We start from the raw sequence: 24443 nt of genomic DNA, 5'->3' as shown, positions 1-24443 counted from the left end.
TGCTCACACAGAAGGCACCAGGCAGCAGAGCCCAAGCCGGCCTGACCTGCAGACAGACCAGAGCGAAATCCCTTGCAGAGTTAGCCTGGAGGTTTATTTTCCCTTCCAAGGCTTCGCTACAGGAAAAACACCACCCGTGTCGTTAAACCAAAACCTCATGAGAAAACCTTCTGGTGGCAGAGGGGCATCGTGACCGGCGTGGCCCAGGACCGGAGAAAGGCCGGCTGCTCTCGGTCCTTCCTCACGGGCTTCTCCTGGACCCACGGAGTCCGCGGAAGCTTTCGAAGGGCTGGGCGGCAGGGGCGGGGCTCCTCGGGGGCGGCCGGTGAGGCTGTGACCACAGACCGGGGATCCTGCCACCTTGGCCGGGTGCTCGCCGCCGGCAGGAAGCCACGAGCTACCGGTCTGATTGGGACTCCTGCGAGGGGCTCCTCCTCTGGGGTTGCTCCGGGAGTGGCTGGTCGCAGCTAGAAGGGCGCTGCACCACGAGGCGCCGGGGTTCGAGCGCTATGGTGAGAGGCCGCTGAGCGCCGCCAAGGTAAGATGCATCTCCCTCCTTCCTGACCGCCTCATTTCCTCGAACGAGTCGTGCAAACAGTGCTTGGGGGCCTGTGGGTGGGAGAGCGGGCGGGGGCATCCCTGTGGATGTTACAGACGGAGAGAGAAGACATTCCCTACGATCTGAGCCACAGCTATGAATAGGTTGCCCCATCATTTGTTTGTTTCTATTTTGGAGAGTTTTCTGATTTATAAAAGTTATTCCATCCAGGGCAGGTTCTGCTTCTCGGGCTTTCTAAGCTGGAAAAGGCAGTGAATGTGCCACAGAGGAAGGACAGGAGGAGGCTGTGGGCTGGGGAGTTGCGAGGGCTCCCGTGGCAGCGGAGGGTTCCCAGCAAGTTACTCGGCCTCCCTGTAAACCAGCATAAAGGTACCACGGTTCAGAGCTGACGGAGGCCAGCAATGATGCACGGAAGTGACTGTCTCAAGTTCAATGATTGGTTGTTGCTTTTGTTTCGTGTGGGGTTTTTTAAAGTAAAGTTTTCCATTTTTCAGACATTTGGGGGGTGGGGTGGTGAAATAGGCTTAAGATGGCCTTTGGGGCTGAGAGATCGATTTGGCCAACCGTGAAAAAGAAAGACGAGTCGATAACAGGTTTTGAGAGGATTTTTTAAATTCTAGGATTTTGACAGATTTTCCAGTTGTGTTCTAACTGGCCACTGCATGCACCCTCATCTGCCCACTTTACCAAGGAATAAAGAATTGTTGTCGCTGGACTTCTGTGGTTATAGAGAAGTCAGCATGACATATGTTGACACTTCTCTCTCCTGGAAGGAGCCTGATTCCCCTCAGCTTGAGCGGGGACTGGACTTCGTAGAGGAAAGGGAAACAGTGAGTCTAGAGTGGAAGATCCTGGCTAGAGCTCCTCAGCCACGTGGTCAAGGTTAACCTCCCCAGGGATGAGTCATGTTGTGGTGTGCAAGTTTGGCTGCCAGGAGAAAAGCCCTTCACATCTGTGCTGTTCTTCCCGCAAACCCATAATCCCAGTCTAGTCATGAGACAAACCCAAACCAAGGGGCAGGCTACAGAATATTTGTCCTTCAAAATTGTCAAGGTCATGACAAACAAGTAAAGGGGAAGCTGTCACACAACAGGAGAGTCAGGAGACAGGACATCTGGGTGAACAATAACAACAACAAAGTCATTAGTGGAAAACAGGTGAAACCTAAATAAGGCTGAGTGTAATTGGTATCATTGTAAAATTGTTGCAACTTCCTTCGTTCTGACAGGTGCGCCAGGGTTAAGTAAGATGCTGTGGGGAAGCTGGGTGAAGGGTGTATGGGAAGTCTCCATACTATCTTTGTAATTTTTCCGTAAACCTAAAGTGATTCCAAAGTAAAAAGGTAAAAAAAAATTATCCTACTTTGGAGCAGAAATGGTCAAAATCTGATCATCTTTGGGAAAACTGGTTTCCATGGCCCAGGGGTCCGGCCCTCTCTTTGAACATTCCAGAACACAGCAGGCCTCTTGCATATTTTACCATTCTCTCTCCCAGCCCCCACCTTACTCCCAGAAAGCTCTCTATTCCCCTTTCTTCATGGTACTTCTCATCATTCATTTATTTTTTCCATTCAGCTCGCATATTTGGAGCCCTCACTCTGTGTCAGGGGATTCAGGGCGAAGTCCCCTGCCCTCTTGTCTGCCCAGCAGAGCTCACTGGGCTGCTTCGGGCTCTTGGGCCTCCAAGCACACGCCCAGGTGCCCACACCTGACCCCTCCCCGGTGAGGAAGCAGGCGGCCAGTGAGGGCCCAGACCCTGCCTGCATGGGACACCCGGCTGGAATCCTCTGGCCACCGGGCTCAGCCATCCCGCAGACTCTGGGGTTGGCTAGGTAGAAGTGAGCTATGAGCTGTGCTGGAAATCACTCTCCCATGGGTGAAGCTGGGGCCTGCGGGATGCAGAGTCGGGCGTGGACTCTAGGAGCCAGCTCCTGCTGGAGCCCCCGGTGCTGCCCCAGAATCGACATCACCTCGCGGCAGCATCCTTCCTTGTGAGGATCAGGTGTTTGGAGAGGGCTTGGGGTGGGGACAGAGAAGCCTGACCATGCTGCCCCCTCACACACACACTCACGTGCACACACACGCACACACACACATCCCAGGCCTGACAGAGCAGGTGTGCCCTTGTTTGAAGTTGATGTCTCAGCCAGATTAGAGAAACGCTTTGGAAGCCGACAAGAAAGAAGAAAGAATTACGAGCTGTGGGGAGGTAGTGTTTAGATGGAAATCACAACACTTTGGTGAAGATCAAAATTAAACAGCACTGATGACCACTGGGCCTCAAGTACCTTAATAGTTTTCTTTGTTTTTTGTTTTTTTGTTTTTAAGTAAGCAAAAACATAAGTTTTTTATTTGGATTTTGAAAGGAAGAAAGTAAGATGTACAAGTTTAATAAAAAGGGCCTTCCCTTTTAAAATAAAAACTGGTATTTCTGTCCATCTGTCTGTCTGATGGACTCCCTGGCACGTGTCAGTGCCGTGGGGAACGTGTCAGGTTAGAAGAGGTGTCTCCTGGACCGAGAGCAGGGATGTGCTGGCAAATGCTTGTCCACCAGCTTTTCAGGAAACAAATACACACACAGACAAGTTAACCATCAGTATTACTGGTATAAAGGATGCGTCACACATAATTTACAAATAATAACAAAACATACAATATCCTTTCTTGTAAATCTCATATACCCGATTGAGTCTGCATAGATTGCTTTTGTGAACTCCTGCCAAACCCTGGTACCCAAAGTCAAGCGATGCTTGTGATCGATGCACTGAATGTCACTAATATTTTCATTTATGCCAAGAAGTAAGAGCAGGGTGAAACCACAAAGATGTGTTGGAGATGCACTTGTTAGTCTGCGGTGTGACCCATTTCTTTACTAAACTGAATAACAGTTTTTAATTACTTTAAAATTTTTCTTCATTTTTTTAGGTGCTATTCACAGCTACAAATAGGACATCTTTTCAAGTTAAACCAACATTATTTTTAAAAAACATTTTTAATTGAGTTATACTCATTTTACAATGTTGTGTCAAATTCCATTGCAGAGCACAATTTTTCAGTTATACATGAACATACATATATTCATTGTCACATTTTCTTCACTGTGAGCTACCACAAGATCTTGTATATTGCTGTGCTATACAGTATAATCTTGTTTATCTATTCTACAGATGCCCGTCAGTATATACAAATTTTGAACTTCCAGTCTATCCTTTCCCACCCCACTCCCCCTTGGCAACCACAAGTTTATATTCTATGTCTATGAGTCTGTTTCTGTATATTTATGTTTTCTGTATATATTATGTTTGTATATTTATGTTTCTGTATTTACGGTTTTTTTTTTTTAGATTCCACATATAAGCAATCTCATATGGTATTTTTCTTTCTCTTTCTGGCTTACTTCGCTCAGAATGGCATTTTCCAGGAACAACCATGTTGCTGCAAATGGCGTTATGTTGTCGGTTTTTATGGCTGAGTGGTATTCCATTGTATAAATATACGACATCTTCTTTATCCAGTCATCTGTCGATGGACATTTAGGCTGTCTCCATGTCTTGGCTATTGTAAATAGTGCTGCTATGAACATTGGGGTGCAGGTGTCATTTTGAAGTAGGGTTCCTTCTGGATATATGCCCAGGAATGGGATTCCTGGGTCACATGGTAAGTCTATTCCTAGTCTTTTGAGAATCTCTATACTGTTTTCTACAGTGGCTGCACCAAACTGCATTCCCACCAGCAGTGAAAGAGGGTTCCTTTTTCTCTACAGCCTCTCCAGCACTTGTCATTTGTGGAGTTTTGAATGATGGCCATTCTGACTAGTGTGAGGTGATACCTCATTGCAGTTTTGATTTACATTTCTCTGATAATTAGTGATACTGAGTATTTTTTCATGTGCCTATTGATCATTTGTATGTCTTCCTTGGAGAATTGCTTGTTTAGGTCTTCTGCCCATTTCTGGATGGGGTTGTTTGTTTTTTTTCTTAAGTCGTATGAGCTGCTTACACACCCTAGAGAACAAACCTTTGTCGGTTTGATCATTGGCAAAAATTTTCTCCCATTTCATAGGTTGTTGTTTTCTTTTACTTCTGGTTTCCTTTGCTGTGCAGAAGCTTGTAAGTTTAATTAGGTCCCATTTGTTTATTCTTGCTTTTATTTCTATTGCTTGGGTAGACTACCCTAGGAGAACATTTTTGAGATGTATGTGAGACGATGTTTTGCCTATATTTTCCTCTAGGAGGTTTATTGTATCTTGTCTTATGTTTAAGTCTTTGATCCATTTTGAGTTGATTTTTGTGTATGGTGTAAGGGAGTGTTCTAGCTTCATTGCTTTACATGCTGCTGTCCAGTTTTCCCAACACCATTTGCTGAAAAGACTGTCCTTATTCCATTGTATATTCTTGCCTCCTTTGTTGAAGATTAGTTGACCAAAAGTTTGTGAGTTCATTTCTGGGCTCTCTATTCTGTTACATTGGTCCATATGTCTGCTTTTGTACCAATACCATGCTGTTTTGATTACTGTAGCTCTATAGTATTGTCTGAAGTCTAGGAGAATTATTCCTCCAGCCTCTTTCTTTTTCTTCAGTAATGCTTTGGCAATTCTAGGTCTTTTGTGGTTCCATATAAATTTTATTATGATTTGTTCTAGTTCTGTGAAATATGTTCTGGGTAATTTGATAGGGATTGCATTAAATCTGTAGATTGTCTTGGGCAGTGTGACCATTTTAACAATATTGATTCTTCCAATCCAAGAGCATGGGGTATCTTTCCATTTTTTAAAGTCTTCTTTAATTTCCTGAATCAGTGTTTTGTAGTTCTCCATGTATAAGTCTTTCACCTCCTTGGTTAGATTTAGTCCTAGGTATTTTACTACTTTGGGTGCTATTTTAAAGGGGATTGTTTCTTTACTTTCTTTTCCTGTTGTAAATCAACATTATTAACATTTCCTCTATCACTGTCTTAAGTCAGGAAAATTAGCAAAATGAATCAACCCCAGATTTGTAGCCCTTGCCTATTCCTGTGGTGTAAACACTCCCACAAAAGCCAATTTCAGGCCTCCAACACGACTTGGCTGAACATGAAGCTGAGAAGAGGGGAGGCGGCACAGCATTATATTGTGTCCATTTGACAGATAAAAGTGACCTAAATAAACTTAAGAGCAGAGACAACAGTACAGTGCACTCAAATAACTAGGAAGTGATGAGTGTTTTTAATGTAAGTTGTTTAAGTATATTTTATATAATTTAAATTTTGTATATTTTAATTTTGAATTGATGTACTTAACAAATAGCTCACAAAGTCACCCAAATTTGACAATTTGCTCTTACAAGCTGGCATACGCTGGCCCCAGCGCACAGCTGCCTGAGAGGCAGAATATCTCAGTGCCGAAGTGCAGAGCTGTGTCCTGTGTGTATTTGGCTTTGCTGAGCAGGAACACGCAGAGACTAACCTGCCTCCTGGGCTCCCCTGACTCCCCAGCCTGGCAGAAGACACCCAGGGGTCTGGTGGTCCTGCAGTGTGCTTGGTGGCAGGGAAAGAGGAGGGTGTGCATGACCCTAGACAGAGACCCTCTCCCCACAGCTGTCATGTCTCTGCTCCTGGTGCTGCAGCTGGGGACCTAACTCTTGGAGACCCTGGACCCCTAATGAGTTTCACGGAGCCTGTGAGCTCCCTGAACTTGCACGCAAGCTTTTGTGGAGTGGGCAACTTTTCAGCAAAGATTGTTTATAGCTTTCAGCAGATTTCATCAAGTCAGGAAGGGTTGGGGCTGTTGGCACAGGAAGGATTGGCCTCTGGTTAACTTCTGAGGGGAGAAAACAGCTTTTCTGTCTGCTCCTGGGATTCTCTTCCTGCTCCAAGAACCAGGGCAGCTGGCCCTCACCTGGGAGGGCTTTGCCACCCGTGTTAGCTAGAGGTGCAAACAGAGGCGCTTCCTAGAGTGGACCGGGGCTCAGTGAAGGACGGAGCTCGTAGTTCACGGCTGTCGAGACTGAGATTGGCAGATGTCTCTCCTGACAGCCAGGCCCGGTGGCCCTGTCACAGGTAGGAGGGAGGGACAGGGCTCACTGTGCCCATATTTCTCCTTGGTTGAAGATGGATGCTCCCCCCGGGCAGCCGCTTCTGCTGCCTCCCTCCCCTCCTGGTCAAATGGGCTTTCCCAGGTTCCTTCATGCCACGTTGTCACCAAGACAAGTGCCCTCTGAGAGCCAGCAAACGGGAAGAGAAAAATAATGCCGCCAGAGAGTCTCCTGGCCCAGAACCGAAAGGACAGGCCCTGAGACGTTGTCTCCCTCCTTCTGGTCTTTGGAGGGTTTCCTTTGCTTGCACAAGTTTGCTCACAGTGTGGTCACACTCCTTGGTGGCACTGGAAGGGTTTAAAACCTTTCTCCTTGAGGCCCCTTCCCGGACGTGCAGGTGGACGGCGGCGGGGGCAGTACCACGTGCGTTGCATCCATGCAGACAACTCTGCCCCGTGCATCTCAGCGCGGGGAGCCCCTCGGTGCCGCCTGCACAGAGAGCCGCTCTCACCCTGAGCGCCGCGCCCTCCATGCCCTGCTCATTTGTGCGCCGTGGAAACTGCCGGGGAAGGGCTGCCCGCATGGGAGGGAGTCCACATCCCCATGTGTGGTCCTGGAAAGGCCCTCGACAGTCGAGGGAAGGAAAAGGCGTGAGAAGGAGCTGGTTTTTCCAGGTATATAATGTGGTCCCATGTTTTATAGTTAAGGTCTTTTCTGAATCTTCTTGGTAAATACTTTCAGTGTATTGTGAGTGGGAGTGTCTGCCAGCCAGTCTCCACTGAGCAGGTGATCAAAAATGTCGCCAGTGTGTGGTCTGCTGTTGCAGGTGGGCCTGTGTGACTGAGGGGTGTGCCCCCATCTCCCACCCCCGAGAAAGGAGCTCGGGGGTGCTGGAGCTCTGTGGCATGCGGTGTTTGGTGGGGGGAGTCCAATTTGGATGCTGTTTTAAGGATTTTATACTAAAAGATGTTGCAGGCAAGGGGCTTATTGATACAGGGTGTGATCCCACATAGGCACACACAGACGCACACGTGGACACACACACGGACGCGGAGAGCCAAGGACGAGGAGCTCGGGGAGATGCTCACACGGCATCCAGGAAGCCCCTGCCGGGGGAAGGCGGCTGTTCTGCTAAGAGTCGTCTGCACAGCCTGCCGGGAGGAACTGCCCTGCGGAGTGGGCCCCGCCTGTCCCATGGACTGGGTCACCATACGCCAGCTTCCCTGTCACTTTCGGGGCAAGCATCACCCCGTGTACCCAGTAGCTCAAGCCTCCTTGCCATCGACTTTCACTTCTCCATCACCCCCCGTGTCTCCCTGAATCCCCCGACTCCTTGTCTCCGGGTTCTGGAATTGTCAGTGGTCAACCTTACTTATTGTGACATGTGCTGAGCCAGACTCAGGCGAGGCCCTGAGGGCGCAGAAGAGAGAGTCACTGTGAGGTCAGAGCTGCATGCCTCCCACCCACCCTGATCTGTCTGTGACGGGCTTTGGGGCCATCAGAGGAGGGAGCTACTCATCTCTCTGGGGGCTGGCAGGGCCTTGGTGGAGGAGCTGCAGAAGGAGGGGCTCACGGGGCCGAGGGCAGCCCTGCATGTGCTGAGCGCCTTGGGAAGGAAATGCCACGTGTGCAGGATGCGGTGGTGGGGCTTGTGTGGCTCACGCCTTCCCCCTCGCCCCCCAGCTGCAGGGCCGGAGCAGAGGGGGAGGCGGTTAGGAGGGAAGTGAGCCAGGCCTGAGGTCAGCGCTGCGATAATTTCCTCTCGGTGGATGTTGTGAGAGTAGCTAACCTCCCAGGACCCTTGGGGACCCCGTTTCCAGCTTGGTGGAGGAGGGGCCTGTCGCCCAGACAGGTCATTTACTCCTGACTCTGTGCCTGCCTGTTTGTGAACGGTGGGAATTTGAAAAGCAGACGCTCATGTAGATTTAGACATTAAATTCCTCTGTTTGCAAACCTGCTGTTTGCCCCAGCTGGTCTCCCCGTCAGCCCAGGATGCCGAGGACCTAAACCGGGTAGCGTCTGCAGGGAAGAAGGATGGGCTCTCCCTGCTCTTTCAGTCTCAGGCACCGATTTTGTGCTCGGCGGGTTCTGTTTTGAGCTCCGACCAGGTCCACCGCCTCCGCTTCTCAGCCTGCTCCCGGGTTGGCCGCAGAAAGGGCTGGGCCGCTTAGAAGCAGGATCGCCCACGGGCATTTGGAAGAACAGACTGACTTTGTACAGATTTATCATTTATCTCCTTACTTTAAAACTGTGAAGATCATGTAACACCCCCCCAAATTTTGGCAAGAGATAACAAGCCATCAGTGATTCCACCAGCCTCACATTTTCGTTCATATGATGCAGTTTCTCATCACTGGAATAAGGGTCAGAGCCCTTTGGATTCTGGTTTGTTTGTTTTTTCTTGCTTTCTTTTTTCCATCCTAACATAAGCATATTCCCTGTGGCTGCATGTCTTCACAACGCTCATTTTTGAAGCTGCGTAATATTTCATTGTGTTAACTCTAATATCAAAATGGACATTTGCTTGCTTTTTTTTAAAAAAACAAAATAGAGGGCTCTGATTAAAAACAAAATAACATGTAGCTTGCAAAGCCATCTGAACTACATCATGCAGCTGAGCAGTCTTCTTTCTTAGTCCTTCCAAGGAATGACAATTATACAGGGAGACCACATGCTCATTTTGGGGGCGGAGTCGGGTGGGCTTGGAATTGCATTTGAAGCCATGGTGACAGTGGCCTGAGTTTTCGTCCACTCCTGTAGATCCCTCGTTGTCAGCAACTATGTTCGCTGGCCGGGGCTACTGCTGTGGTCTTTGGCTGGAGAACAGACTTTCCCCTTTGTGAAATGAAATGACTCATAAGGAAACAAAACCCAAGGCTTTGGCTTCATTGGTCCCACCATCTACACCAAGATTCTTAATCAGGGGTGCGTGAATCATTGTGAGGGTTCTGGGGCAGAGGGGTCCTGGAACTGACCACAGAATGGGAGTGTAGGGGGATGGGCGTAGGGCACATGCACAAGGTCTTGGGTTCAAGCCCCAGGATTTCCATTAAAATAAACAAACAAACAAACCTAATTACTCTGCCCTCAAAAAAATTTTTTTTAAAAGCCAAAGCATTTTTTTTAAAATTCGACGTGTATGCACATAAGTGTATTTTGGGCGGATAGTGTCTGTAGTTTCACCAGATTCTCAAAAAGAGGCTATGGCCCCCAAAATGTTTTAAAAAACAACTGACCCCCCTTGTCTCGCTCGCTTTCTCCACCTCCCCTCCCCCCACTCTGGGGAGTCTGGGGTTGAACTGAAAGGATCCTGAAGACCTGTGTCTACATACAGAAGTCCAGGTGTGGGTTGGGGACCACATTCTCCCCATCTGGGGGCCCGGGACTTGAACCCGAGTCTGTCTCGCTGCCAGATCTGTGTGTGCGCACCCGTCGTGCCGAAGTGCCCTCCGGTGAAGAGAATTGCTCCTGGTTTTACTTCTTTAACCAAAGCTAATTGCTAATGTGTTCAAGTAAGCGGTTCTGGCATGATTCTGGCCCCTGGGTTCTTAACTAAAATAAATGTTTTGGTATTTTTTTTCAGCCTTGCTTTCTCTCCGGAGAGTCAGATGGACACAGAAGTATTTGTGGTGGGTTATTCTTTCTTTTTACAAGCATTAACCAGAGGAGATGAGCAGTGTTTATCAAACTGAAATGTTATCTTTCAAGGCTTAAGGAGCCAAAGGAATTTGAAATCCAAGAGACCCAACCCAACAATTCAACCCTATGGGTGGGAGACTTCAGCCCATGATTTCCTGAATACCAATGGGCCTTTTCTCTTCAAACAGATGTTTTTATTAACAATAAACTCTTTGGCACCAGTGAGTGACTCTGGCTTCCTAAATGTGTTTGACTTCCTCTCTCTCCTGTAACCTTGTTCTGAATCTCCGTAAACTAGTGGATACCTGGAGGCAAGAAGATGGAGCAAAATTCAACCTCCTGTCTCCTTCCTTCCCCTGAGAATCTCTGTGAAATTAACCACTTCTTATTACTGAAAATTGGCAGCCCTTAAAGGAGAAGGACTCCCTGAAATCTGGGAAGTTCATCACACATTAAAAAGAGTAAATTATAATTTCATCTTGGGCATCTTAGATGTAATACGACACTGAACATTCAATCAGTGTGCCTGGTTGGCCCCATAGTATTGGCTAGTGATCAATAATCAGTATACAGAATAATCCTGGCTTTTAGTATCAGTGGCATCTGTCTACCATCGTCCTGGTAAATTAAACTGTTTACTCTTTATGGCAGTAGGGTATTAGGGAGAAGCGGATAAGGAGGCATTATCTCATATTTGCGTTTTCCCTGATTGATCCGTTCATCGATGGACATGAGTTGCATCCATCGTGCATATTCTGAGCAATGTTGCTGTGCATGTTGGTGTATGTATCTGTTCAAGTCTCTGCCTTCAATTCTTCGGGGCACGTACCCAGATGTGGAATTGCTGGATCGTATAATTCTACGTTTAATTTTTTGAGGAACTGCTATACAGGGCTTTGGAGTTCACACTGAGTGAGGGGACTCCGGTGGAAGGCTCTGGGTGGGGAAGTGACAGGGTGTGGCCTGCATTTCCCAGCATCACAGTTTGGCTGCTGTGTTGGAAACAGGCTGGTGGGAAGGCAGGGAAAGAAGCAGGAGGCCAGCTAGGAGGCCACTGCAAGATCCTGGCTTAGCAGAAGTAGTCCAGTCCTGGCTGTGTGTTAAAGGCAGAGCCCACAGAATCTAGCGATGGCTTGTTTTGGGGATGTAGGAGTTACCATTTACAGAGATGGCAAAGCCTGGAGACCAGCAGGTTTCGGGGAGGACGAGGGGTTGATTCTACCCATTTCAAATCTGAGCTGTTTACTAGAAATCCAAGTGGCAATTAGGAGTGGTGACATCGTGAGCTCGTTCTCTGAGCCCTGCTGGCCCTTCCTCTGGCTCTTTTCCCATGTGGATATCATGGGCCTCCCAGCCTCCAAGCACACCTGGACCCTGCAGGTGCCTCTAGGCTTCTGAGAGCCCCTACTGTCGCAGCTTATGCCTTGCTCCCCTGTACCTCGCCTGCTTCCTGAGTCCTATTTGAGAGAGAGCTTCTCCTGGGTGTGAGCAGCACCTTGTCGGGGCAGGAGGCAGCCGCCCAGCTCTTGAAGACCACGCTACTTCTGCAGTAACCAAGCCAGCTGCCCTGAGACCCTGCCTGCTACCTGTGCGGCCTGGGGTTCTGCCGTCAGAGCTCTTGACCCCACTGCATGGTGGGGTCCTATTCCCCCAGGTCCCAACAATTGGATCCTGAGTCGAGGCCCCCTCTCAGCTGAGAGTGACTTCTGGAAAGCCAAAGAAGTACCTTTTCCCCATTGCAGCTTCTAGAGCAGCCCAGCCCGGAGCCCACAGTGGTGGGGGGACCAGGGTGGGGGGCTCCAAAAGGAGACATCAGAAGGACATGGGAACTGGGCATCCTCAGATGGTGGCTGACAGTGCGAGCGAGGGACACCCGCCACTCAGAGCTCACTTTATAGAAGAGGAGCCCGAGGCTGGGAGAGGGCAGGGGAGGATGCCATGTCCACAGCTGGTTGATGGTTAAATCAGGTCTGGATCCCAGTTCTCCCAGTTGCCTGGGACTGGCAGTACCCCACTGAGCAACCCTTTGGCTTCAAACAGGGGGCACTTTATCCTAAATGAGGCACAAGCTTTCAAATTCAGGCCCAGCTAAGGACCTAGATGGTGGGTGCTCCTGGCTGAGCTTGGCTTCCCACAGCAAACATTCACCTTCATGTATGATTTTTTTTAATTTTTAAAAACTGACCTGTAAAATCCTTGCAAGATACTGGGTTGCAATTCTGAGCTCAGACATCCCAGAGCAGCAGACCAAGCGGGGGAGCAGGGCAGAAGGTCCTGATTCTGCAGGAGGCACGAGGGGCGTCTCTTTTCCCTCCAGAGACGGCCCCTCCCACCTCTCAAGGTCACCATCACCTTGAGGTTGGCATCTCCCCATTTCCCTCTCCTTTCCCCATGTCCACACCTTCGTCCCCCAGCTCTCAGCGGGCCCCCTGCAGTATGACCGGCCTGGTGACCCTGCTTCCCGTCTCGCCCCACAGTCTCCACCCGCGGTCAGCCTTCCAGCAGGTGGGGGGCGGCGTGAAGCCGTCCGGGGGTGGCTTCTGGAAAGGCAGCCCGGCTCCGTCGCCTGCCCTCCTCTCCGCCCTCACCTCCTCCGGCCGCCCTGCCGGCTCTGCTCCAGGCTGGGCCCCCCGAGGGCCTGCCCGCCTGCTGTCCCCCTGCCCGGGCAACCTCGGAGGAGCTGCCTCCAGTCACTGGGACCGGCGTGAGCGCCCGCCCCGCGGGGAGGCCTGCCCTCGGCCGAGCAACCCAGCGCCGCCGCGGTGAGCCCATCACAACGCCTCTGCTCTCGGCACAGCGCCGGCCTCCGTCGGAAATGACTGGCCATTTCCTTTGGTTTTTTGCTGCCCATCCTCCCCTTTGCTCGCCTCTGGGCCAAGCAGCACATCCCCGGGCTCCTTGCCCGCCGGGCGCCCAGGACCCGTGCCCACGGGCCTCTGTCGGGGAGAACGGGCTCCTCACAGGCAGTGAGGGAGGCAGGCGTCCGTCCTGCGCCGCCGGTGCCGGAGGGCCACGCTGCCCCGGGGGGGCCGGCTCACAGCTGCTGGCGGCCCACGCTGTCTCAGCCTTTCTGGAAAGCAGTCTGACAGTTTGGACCAGGAGCCCCGAAGCGATTCCTCAGTGCTGGTCCCAAAGTGAATTTCCCTCTGAGAGCCTGAACAAAGTCAACATTATGGACCATAATAATGAGCTGTACATTGCGTCACCATGACTGACTGACTGACTGTGTAACTGGAAGTTTATACCTGTTAGAAATGAGGTCTTGAAAAAAAAACCCTGCATTTTTCTAAATGGTCAAAGGGAGTGACTAGGCCATACACAGAAGGAAAAACCCAGAGAAATCCGTAAGCATCTTAACAGTAACCAAGGAAAAAGAAAACAGAAAGATTCCACGTTTCACCCATCCAATTAGTGAAACGTAACGTCTCATGCCACCAGTTTTGGCAAGAACATGGGGAAATGAGAACTCTTAGGTACTGCTGGTGGGAGCACAGGTGGGTACTCTGGGGACCATTTTGGGACTCCAAGTACGGCTGCAGGCTCTCACCCTGCCGCCCTGTGCATTGGAGCCACGCTGTTCACAGAGGTCCTTACACGTGTGCACACGGAACATGGGCTCCTCAAAGTGCAGTTTGTCGTTAAGAAAGAGTAGGGACAACTCAACTGCTCCTTAGTGAAAAAAATGAACGAACAGACAAATAAAATGAGATTTATTCACTTAGTGATAAAGTGGAGATTCGAAAGTAAAAAATGAGTAAATAATATTTATTTAGTAAATATTAATTAATTTTTACTTAGTAAAAAGTGAATAGACAAATAAAATGAGGTTTATTTACTTAATGATGGAGTGAAGATTTAAAAAATAGAAAAACTAGGGATCCGGAGAGCAAAATGAGCAAATCTCAGAAACATAAGTTTGGGTAAAAAAAAGCAAGTTGTAAAAGAGGTTGTATGCATTATGAAGCCATTTTTGCAAAACATACAAAAGCATACACTTAAGTACATATTTATATGTCAAATGTGTAAAATCATGTATGGTAATAACACCCACTCACTTAAAGATAATGATTACTTTGGAGACAAAGAAAGGAGAAAATAATGATCAAGCTTTTAGTTCTATCTGTGGCATAAAAAGAGAGAGAGGGAGGAAGAAAAAGTGAACTGAAGTAAGCGTGATAAAATATTAATGTCTGATGTGAGTGCATTCATTTCTGAGCTTTTAATGCACATAAAATATTTCAAAATTAATAGTGAAAATAGTGAAAATTAATATATATATATATACCTTAAACTGGTGCATATATCTGTAATCTTGGGGTGGGAAAGATATTTCTGAGTGGGCACCAGGCAAAGACTGATAAGGAAGATTAGTGAGCCGACTAGATAAAGTTGATAACCTTTTCTGTAGAATAAATACTGTCAACAAAATTTAAAAGCAAAAGATAAATTGAGAAAAATATTTGCTAGACATGACAAATTAATGTATAAATTAAATATATTTATTGTATAAAGAGGTCTATATATAATTAAGAAAAATGATAAACCATCTCAATGTAAAAATGAGCAAAGCACCTGGACAACCAACTCATCATTTGAGAAACACAAATGGTTGATAAATACATGATAAATATTGATAGAAAATTAAAACCATGCTGTTTATCATTTTTCATTTGACAAGTTGGCAAATTGGCAAAGGTTTCTCTGAAACTTGATAAAAGCCATTGACAAAAGACAAGGGAAATGAGCTTTCTTCATCACTGAGAGAAGAATGTAAATCAGTATTACAGTTCAGCATCGGAGCTCAAGATCCTTAAAAATGTGCATCTTCTTTGACTTAGCAATTCCACTTGTAGAAACATAGCTTTAAAAATATTGGAGCAACAAGTAAACGTATATTCTACAGGATGTTTACAGCACATGTTTATTTATAATAATCAAAGGTTGAAAATAACTTATTTGACCCACAGTGATTAAATAAATTAATATTAAGTCTGTAGATGGCATGCAGTTAATAATATTGGTTCCAATATTGTACTTATGTATATGTAGTTTACTCTGGATTATTTACTGAAGTAACCACGTTATAATATTGGATAAACAATCTGGCCCCGCTTTTAAAAAGTGTATTTGCATATGTAAAACCTCTGTAAAATTCATCACCACGTGTTCATAGTGGTTCTCAAGCCATTTCAATTTTTTCCTTTTATAGATCTGAATTTTCTGATTTTCAACACATGTATATTACTTGCATAACACAAAATTAGATTGAAAAGTAAAAGATAGCTTTTTAAAATGCATTAACTTAGGAAGTATGAAAAGAATGATAACCTTTGTTAGAGGAAGTGCAGGGAAATACACACTCACATCCAGCTGGGTGAAATGCCTGAGGACCATTTGCCGAAATATATCAGAAAACTTAAACGCTTTACGCTCTGAGCCCAGCAGTCCCACTTCTAGGGTTTTTAACCTCAACAAAGATTAATGAGGGACATGAACAAAGATAAAGTACATAAGCAAAGGACATCTTTGCAGCATTATTTCTGATGCTAAAAAAAATGGCAGCAGCTTGAGTGAGGAACAAGAGGAATGATTAAAAAAAAACATGGTACAACCTTCAGATAAGATGCCCCACAGCCTTGCACGCGATGTTGCAGGCACAACGGGTAAAAGGTGGCCATGGTGCACTCTTAAAACAGGTCACAGAACAGGATGTAGATAATGATCCCAGGTTTGTGTTTTCAAAAGATGCCAATGGAAAATTACACACCAGCGTGTTAACTAACTGTGGTTATCGCTGGATGACGGTGGTGTAGGGAGGTTTTATCTTCCTCTCTAGTTTTTGAATTTCCTGTATCAAAAGCAAATAACGTGCGTAAAGAGGAAAGTGTATTTAATGTGATTCGTTAGAGGAGGCAGGGTCCTCCCAGCATGGCCTGAACTCATAAAGGACAGAAGTCTGTCACCTATTTCATCCTTTCTGATGTTGCTCAGGAGCACATGTCCCATATGTTTTTAAGTAATTGCCTATTCTCTTTTATTTTTACTTTACATTTAAAAACAATACTTAAGGGTATTACGTATTTGAGCATATTGTGCTCTGTTTAATCCGAACTGCACAGAAGTGTGTAAAGCAAAAATGTGAAGTCTTCCCTTCCCTTTGCCTGTGAAGTCCACTCTCCAGAAGTGCACCCGTTAGCAGTTTCGTTTATACCAAGGGCTTCAAGACATTCTCCTTCCATTTGCAAATGTATTTATACTCTCCCCCCTTTTTTCTTTTCCACGATCATTTCATACAAAGCATTCTGCAATAGACTTTCACTGAACAGCAGTGTATTCCAGGCATGCTTTTGCAGTTAGATCTTTTATTCTTTTACTAATTGACTTACCTACTCATTCATTTACCTGGTTACATTTTATAATTATATAAGTTATCCATAAATATTGTTTCTTAAAATGTGGCAAGCTTCAAAGGGTCTAGCCTGAAAAATGAAAGTTTGCCACCTCTGTCACCATCCCCAGGAAGTGAGCGATGATAATATTTTTTGTTTTTAAATCTCCTTTTCATTACCTTTACAACTTTGAAGAACGCCAGCACTTTTATCTTTAAAATCTCTGGGCTAGTTATACTGATTCTCACCATGAGAGATGCAGAGTGACCTTCCTTACCTGCCTGCCACTTGTACCCTCTCTTCTGTATCGAAATTTCCATCTGCGGTTGGTTGAGTTTGCAGATAAGAAACCGAAATATATGAAGGGCTGATTATGGAACTTGAGAAAAGGGGGTTTTGGTAAACGTAGGGGCTCCTGGAATCAATCCCCCTACAGGTGCAAGGACTGCGTATGGATCAGACAGTATGTATACTTTGTGTTTTGTTTGTTTTTCTGCACAACCTCTTGAGATTCACCATGTTGTTATGTGTCACGATCAGTTAGAACCTCATTTTTGAAATCCATCCATCAGTTCATGGACCTTTGGGTTGTTTCCAGTTGGGAGCTAATGAGTAAAGCCACTGTGAGTGTGTGTGCACGACCTGTGTTCATATCTTCATTGCTCTTTGTGATGCATAAATAGAAATGAAATCTCTGGGTCATAGGATAGGAAGCTGAGTTTTCAGTTTCAAACTGTTCTCCGAAGTTTCTGTTCCATTTCACTTTGCCACGGTCATCGTATGAGAGTTGCAGTTTCTCCAAAGTCTTGCCAGCATTTGCTGTGATCGGTCTCGTAATCTTAGCCATTCTGGCGGGTGTAGAGGGGTATCTCAGTGTGATTTCAATTGCCATTTGTCTAATGGGGGACAATACTGATCTCCTTTTCCTGTGCTTGTTTGCCACTTCTAGTATATTCTTCGCTCAATTGTTGGTTAAGTTGAATTTTTGTCTCCTTTATTGAGTTGCAAAAGTTATTTATATATTCTCATATCAGATATGTTTTTCAAATATTTCCCCCAGTCTGTGATTCACCTGTTCGTTTCCTTAATAATGTCTTTTAAAGTGCAGAAGTTTTTAATTTTGAAAAAGTCTAATTTATCTATTTTTCTTTTGCAGTTCATGCTTTTCTATTCTAGAAGTTTTTTTTTTGTTAAGCCAAGATCACAAAGATTTTGTCCTATGATTTTTTTTTCTAGAAATACAATGTATATTTTTTAGCAGCTTTTAGGATTTTTTTTTCTTTATCGCTATTTTTTAACAATTTGATTCTGATGTAACTCATGTGGTTTTCTTCCTACCTGAGGTTGAGTGACTGTCTTGAATCCTTGGGTTTATAGTTTCCATCAAATTTGGAATTTCCATCTTTGATTTCCTCAGTTTTTTCCTCTTCCATCCCCTTTTGGATGCATGTTTTTTGACCATTTAGTTCAGTTGCGTGTTTTTTGACCACTTAGTGTTGTCTGTCCCCTTTTCCCTGTTTCGTTTCTCTCTGTGCTTCACTTTGAACAGGCTCTTTTCCTATTGCTGCATGTACAAGCTCACTGACCTTCCTTCTACAGTGTCTAATGTATTTTTTAAATGTATTTTTAATCTCATCTAGCGTTTTTTCCTTTTAATTTTCCATACTGTCTTTTTCATCTCTAGGTGGTCCATTTAGTTCTTTTCATTTTTCTTTTCTCCCCTGTGTTTAATTTTCTCCTCATTGTTTTTATTGTTTTCACTTATATACTTGAGCCAGTTTATATAATGAGTAATAGCTGTCTTAAGGTCCTTGTCTACTAATTACAGAATGTCTGTAAGTTCTGGTTCTGTGCCCACTGGTTAAATTTTCTCCTGGTTGAGAGCTATGTTTTTCTGTTTCTTTGCACGCCTAGTGATTTTTATTGGATGCCAGACGTTGTAAATTTTATAGTGAGCGCTTTATACTATTGTGTTTCTTTAAATAAGGAGTGTAAGGCTGTGCTGTAGCACCCTTTTCAGTTACTGGGTGATCAATTTGATCATCACAAGGCTTGCTTTTCAGCTCTGATATAGGGCCCGTCCAGAGCCACGTCCACTCCAGGGCAGACCTAACACCACTGCTAAGGCAGGATCTTTCAGATGACTTTACCCAATGCTCTGTGTGCTATTGAGTCTCTCTGCTCTGGGTGGTGGGAATTTGACCTGTTTCCAGCCTTGGATAATCTCTAGGAGGTGATAAGACTACTGTTTCTTACTGGTTCTTTCTGGTGGCTTCATGCATGCCCAAACTGATATTCAGGGGGAGGTCAGAGACCCGTGGGGCCCCCTCTGCAGTCTGTGGAGCGTACCCACTCTCCGTGAGCAGCCCCCTCCCCTTCGGCGTTCCCCCTTCCAGGACACCGTGGCCTCTTCGTACTCTGGTCTCTGTGAAACCACTGGGTTCCCCAAAGCGCTGGCTTGGAAACTGCTTCCTGGCAGTAACTATGTGATCATAGGACCCAGGCTCACCTCACTTTTTCCCTTTTCCCGGGGATCATAGCCCCATGCTGCCTGCTGTCTAATATCTGAACAACTAGCTGTCCAATTCTCCAGCTGGTTTTTTTGGAGGGTGGGTTGTAGGGCAATTCCTGTAGAGTTAAATATTCATAAGTGGAGGTAGGAACCGCTTAAGGGGCATCCAATGTATTCTTGGTAAATGTTTTAAATTCTTGCATCTTCGGAATTGTCCCTTCCCTCCAGCTGGTTGATCATTTTACTAGGTATGGCATTCTAGGTTTGAAATATTTCCCACCAGGAACTTCAAAAACCTTGGCTCCATTTCTACCCTCAAATCTAATGGCCATCTGATGAACATTGCCTTGTAGGAAAATTTATGTATCTTTTCAAATTAGACTTTTCTCTGGATATATGCCCAGGAGTGGGATTCCTGGATCATAGGGTAACTCTATTTTCTGTTTTTTAAGGAACCTCCATACTGTTCTCCATGGTGGCTACATCAATTTACATTCCCACCAACAGTGTGGGAGGGTTCCTTTGTCTCCTGGTGTTCTCACTTTCTCATCTGTTACTCTTTCAACTCCCAACGAACAAATGCGGAAGGAGTGCTGAAATTGGGACATTAGTATTTAGCGACCCTTAACGGACCCATTAGTTGAAATGTTGCCGAGGAGCTTTTCAGTGGAAGGATCTGACTGGCGTCACCCAAACCCAGATCTATCTTAGCATCACTGAAGTGGTTCACCTCCTGATAGGATGTGATAGAGTGCATGTCACCCCGTAAGGCCCCCCACCAGAAGAATGAATGTAGCGGTCCCTGTAGAGTTAGTTCTATGTACGAGAACTGGAGAGGCAGAAGAGCAGGTTATGAGCGATCACAAGGAAGCAAACTTCAGAATGCAGACCATTCGGCAGGACCACCAGTCTGGACTCGACAAATCAGTGGCATGAAATAAACCAAAGTGGGGGCTGGGGGCTACGTCTATAAAGAAGACTTAGGAGACTCAACCATCACATGGAGTGTATGAAGCTTGTTGGAATCCCAAATAGGACAAACCAACAGCAGGAAGTCTTTTTTGAGACAGCTGGGGAATTTTGATTATTGACTGGGTGTTAGATAAAACCATAGAAATTGCTAGCTCTGTTCCGTGTGACAATGACATTGTGGTTACATGAGAAAATGTCTCCATGTTTTCGAGATGTTTGCAGCGTATGTGGAGGTGACATGGCATGTTTCAAGCCATTAATTTCATTTCAAAGTTTCAATCCTTTGTTTATAAAATGATGTGTCTTAAAGTACTTAAAATATTTCAATCAAGAAAATACTTTTTAAAGGTATTTGCTGAATCTGGGTGATGAGTATATAGGTGTTCATTATACTCTTTTATGTTTTATATTTTGAAAATTTTTATTGAAAACCATTTTAACATATATATATATATATATCTGAACCATCCTTTGACTCGCCAGTGTCTTCTCCCAGGTGGAAGTGACTTCTTCCTGAGCTCCCGAGACCTCTCTTCTGTGTGTCCCACTTTGATTGTTGTGACTTGCGTATGTGTCTCACCTCTTCGTCGTCCCATGAGAGCAGACGCCTTCCATGTTTCATCTCTCTGTCTTCTCTGTGCCTGACACAGTATGTGGTTGATAGTGACTGAGTGAACACAAGAATATAGCGTTCTGAGAGCCGGTGCTCAGGCTGTTTCAGGTCCACATGAGGAGGGAGCAATATGGGGCAAAGGTGAGGTAGCCTCGTTCATGTTGTGTCATCCTGCAGGTGAGACTTGAAAAATGCATATTTTCCAGTCTATTACTTTTTTGTGTATATATATATATATATGTATGTATATATATGTATATATTTTTATTTATTGAAGTATAGTCAGTTTACACTATTGTGTCAATTTCTGGTGTACGGCACAATGTTTCAGTTGTATAGGAACATACATATATTTGTTTTCATATTTTTTCCAGCATAAGTTACTAGAAGATATTGAATATAGTTCCTTGTTGCTTATCTATTTTATATATAGTAGTATCTGCAAACTTCGAACTCCCAATTTATCCCTTCCTACCCACTCCCCCACCTGGTAACCATAAGTTTGTTTTCTATGTCTGTGAGTCTGTTTCTGTTTTATAAATGAGTTTGTTTCTTTTTTTTTAAGATTCCACATATAAATGATCTCATATGATAATTTTCTTTCTCTTTCTGGCTTACTTCACTTAGAATGACAGTCTCCAGGTCCATCTATGTTGCTGCAAATGGCATTATTTATTCTTTTTTTCTGGCTGAGTAGTATTCCACTGTGTAAATCTTTATCCAGTCATCTGCTGATAGACATTTAGGTTGTTTCCTTGTCTTGGCTGTTGTAAATAGTGCTGCTATAAAAACATTTTAATTCAAGTTCTTTGGTCTCTTCTTTAGCTCACAGTCATAGGCTCATCGCTACACTGTTCTCACCTAGGAAGTGGGCGTGGCATTAGTGGATTTGTAGGGGGCTGGACTCGGAATGCCTGGCTGTTGGCAGATGCTCCACCAGGGCGGAGGGAACTCACCAGTGGGAGGCTGGCTTCTCATCCTGCCAGCCAGCACCCAGGATGAGCCCTGGCTTTGAGGATAGGCTCACCTGTTCCAGCTCTAAGCTGCCCACCTAAGTCTCACAGGTCAAGTCAGAAAGGTAAAGCTTTCGACTAATAACACGGCAGGGTTTCCAGATCCCAGACTTAGGAGGCACTCAGAGCTGGGCATAAGGCCGGCCTGTAACTCACTACTAGCTTGACTTGGTGACTAGCTTCAGGTGTCAAGTCCATCTCATCTGTAGAAAGAAAGTAGCCCTGCTCACCTCCCATAGTTACTAAAGAAACTATTACTGTTGACTATTTGTATGTGTGGAATAATAGTAAAATATTTATTAAACACTGACTACAGGCCACACACTGTTCAAAGACGTGCCACTAGCGTGTAATAACTAATTTAATCCTTACAACACTGGGGATAGAAGCTATTACTAGCTGCGATTAAGAGACAGAAATGTTAAGCAACTTCCCCAAGGACACACAGCTAAAAAGTAGCGAAATCTGGATTCAGACCTCAGTATTCTCGTCTAGCGTGCTCTGTGGTTCCCCCCAAACAGGACAGTGTTTCTGGGGCATCTGGTTCCATGTCTGGTACCCAGGGACCACTCAACACGTGACAGTGCCTGCTATTTAAAAGAGTTAACCAGAGTCAAACTGATTTTTCTGTCGCAAATCCACATGCATTCTGGGGTTGACTTCACGCATGAGAATCTTTCAACCAAATCATCCTCCTGTCTCTCAAATAACGTGCTCGGTCTTCCAGAGCCGCCAGTGTGGGTGGAGGGACTCAGCGTGGTCAACACTTCCCTGGGCCGCGTGGCAGCCCGCCATGCATGCTGGCCTCTGTCCCCCCGCCCACCACGGCCACCCCCTCCCTAGCCCCCAATACCAGGCCCTCACCCCAAAAGGAAAGATTGGGGAATCCCAACGGGTCCCAGAGCCAGCTTTGGGTACCATGATGCTCAGAAGAGAGACAGTGTCACCCGGTCACCCTCCAGGTAGCATTTATCTGGTGCCCTTATTGGTTTTGTTACTTTCTGACTCTCATCCTGTCTGGTTCACATGACAGCCGTGTGGCCTGGGTACAGGCTGCGGGTCCTTGACTTCTGTAAAATCTATGTTTTTGCTTCGTATGTGTCAATATCCCCCCAAACATTTTCCATCTGTTGAATTTAGACTTTAACACATCAGCTGGTGAATGAACTGCCACCCACCTGCCAACAATCCTGGCAGGACAACCATTTTCATCTGCATAGTAGTGTTTGCACAACTGCTTTTAATATTTTGGTACATTTTCCCCTAGTTTTACACAAATACTCAATGGAATTATGCCTGTAATCATGAGTATGTGTGTAATTAAAAGACATCTGTGAAAGGCTAAAAATAGATGAAGATTTGCCAAATAGGCAGGACATAATTGAGAATTTCATAGTGTGGTTTAATTCCACAGAAACAGAACTGTCCCCTCACCCCCAAAACAGGAAAGTCCGTTGTTTGACTTTTTCTGACATTCACCGTTGAACATGCTTTTTCAGGATGTCTTTATGTGTGAAACGAGGAATGGCTTCACACTTCCCCCATTTTATAGGCCAGGAGACTGAGCCTCCGAGATGAGGTGATTTGCCCAAGTTCACACAGTCCGTGCCCAGCCTTTTGAGCCCAGTTCCTTGGACCACCCACTCCCCCTGGACCAGGGATTAGGGAGACAGCTGTGCGAGGCTCTGCCTGGAATTCCGGATTCCCTTCTCCAGCAGCTCCTTGGAGATTTCTCCTCTGGGAGGGAGGGCTTTGGAGGCAGGCAGCAGCCCAGAAGAGGAGAGGGCAGGATGTCTGAACCTAAACCTGAACTGTGGGTCCAGGGGATGGAGCCCCATGCACCTGCTGTAGGCAGCGAGCTTGGGGCAGCATGGAGGCTGAGAATCCCCTCCAGCGCCCGGCTCTGCTGCCATCACTATGACCTTTGCAAGCCACCCCACCGCTCCATCTTCAGCTGTAAAATGACGATAATTGTAACCACCCAATGGATGCTACATGAATATCCAATAGATCATATACGGCAAGTCTTTCAACTTGTGAAGTGCTGGCAACTGTAAATAAAGAGTTTCTAGTTGCTCTGTTTTCAGTTGCTGCCTCCACCATATCCCCTTTCGGGATGTGTTTCAGGCTTTAAGCATCTCCCTGGGGCCAACATCGATCTCCCTGCTCTGGTCAGTCTGCACAGGGGTCTAATCCATTCCAAATAAACAAACAGAAGTCCCTTCCGCTTGCTAGCTCCCCCCACCACTACAAACACACACACACATATGCACAGGTGCACACATGTGCTTGCTCTGTCGTGCACACACACAGGTACACGTGTGTGCACTATTTCTCTCTTACACACACACACACACACACACACACACACACACAACTCACACCCTTCTCCCATCCATCCTTCCCTGGAAGGTGGCCAGCGCCCTCTCAGTGCAGCAGGGCCACCGAGACCCACCGGGACCTGCACGCATTGCCTTATGCTTCTGCGAGGACCGAGGACCGCGTTTCCTGGCTCCACCCAGCCTGAAACTGCTAAAATATCACAGCAGGGTGGCAGTGCCAGCCCCAGCACAGCTCAGCTTGTCACGTGGCTTCCTTCCTGAGTATCTCCAGTCTCCAGTCAGAGCCACTGGGGCGGAGGGTCCCGGAGGCAAGCTATGTATTGTTAAAACCCATGGACAGACAGTGCTAAGAAGTCAGAGGACTAGGAAGTGTCAGCAGGGATAATTTAATCTC

The 24443-nt window shown here is 46.0% G+C and overlaps 1 protein-coding gene and 1 long non-coding RNA gene across 4 annotated transcripts in view; both read left to right on the top strand.

Moving 5' to 3' along the window:
- Window positions 1-351: 351 nt before the first annotated feature.
- The window catches only part of BLK (BLK proto-oncogene, Src family tyrosine kinase), a 44778-nt gene continuing 20686 nt past the window's right edge, over window positions 352-24443 (top strand). Inside the window, exon 1 of one of the 2 annotated variants that reach the window (XM_006203179.4) lies at window positions 352-538. The gene's annotated coding sequence lies outside the window, so the exon portion shown is untranslated. Of the gene's footprint in view, window positions 539-16993; window positions 17061-24443 lie in introns of those variants that run through there. The other variant, XM_072952745.1, reaches the window with a different exon arrangement.
- Window positions 7941-10437, top strand: LOC140690747 (uncharacterized). 2 transcript variants are annotated; one of them, XR_012066026.1, is made up of 2 exons: window positions 7941-8010; window positions 10153-10437. It is a non-coding gene; the product is annotated as an uncharacterized lncRNA (long non-coding RNA). The 2 variants fall into 2 exon arrangements; XR_012066027.1 differs by lacking the exon at window positions 7941-8010 and adding an exon at window positions 8092-8954.

Source organism: Vicugna pacos, chromosome 31 (genome assembly GCF_048564905.1).
Source record: "Vicugna pacos chromosome 31, VicPac4, whole genome shotgun sequence".
Classification (NCBI taxonomy): domain Eukaryota; kingdom Metazoa; phylum Chordata; class Mammalia; order Artiodactyla; family Camelidae; genus Vicugna; species Vicugna pacos.
This window is presented reverse-complemented; position numbering and strand designations above follow the sequence as displayed.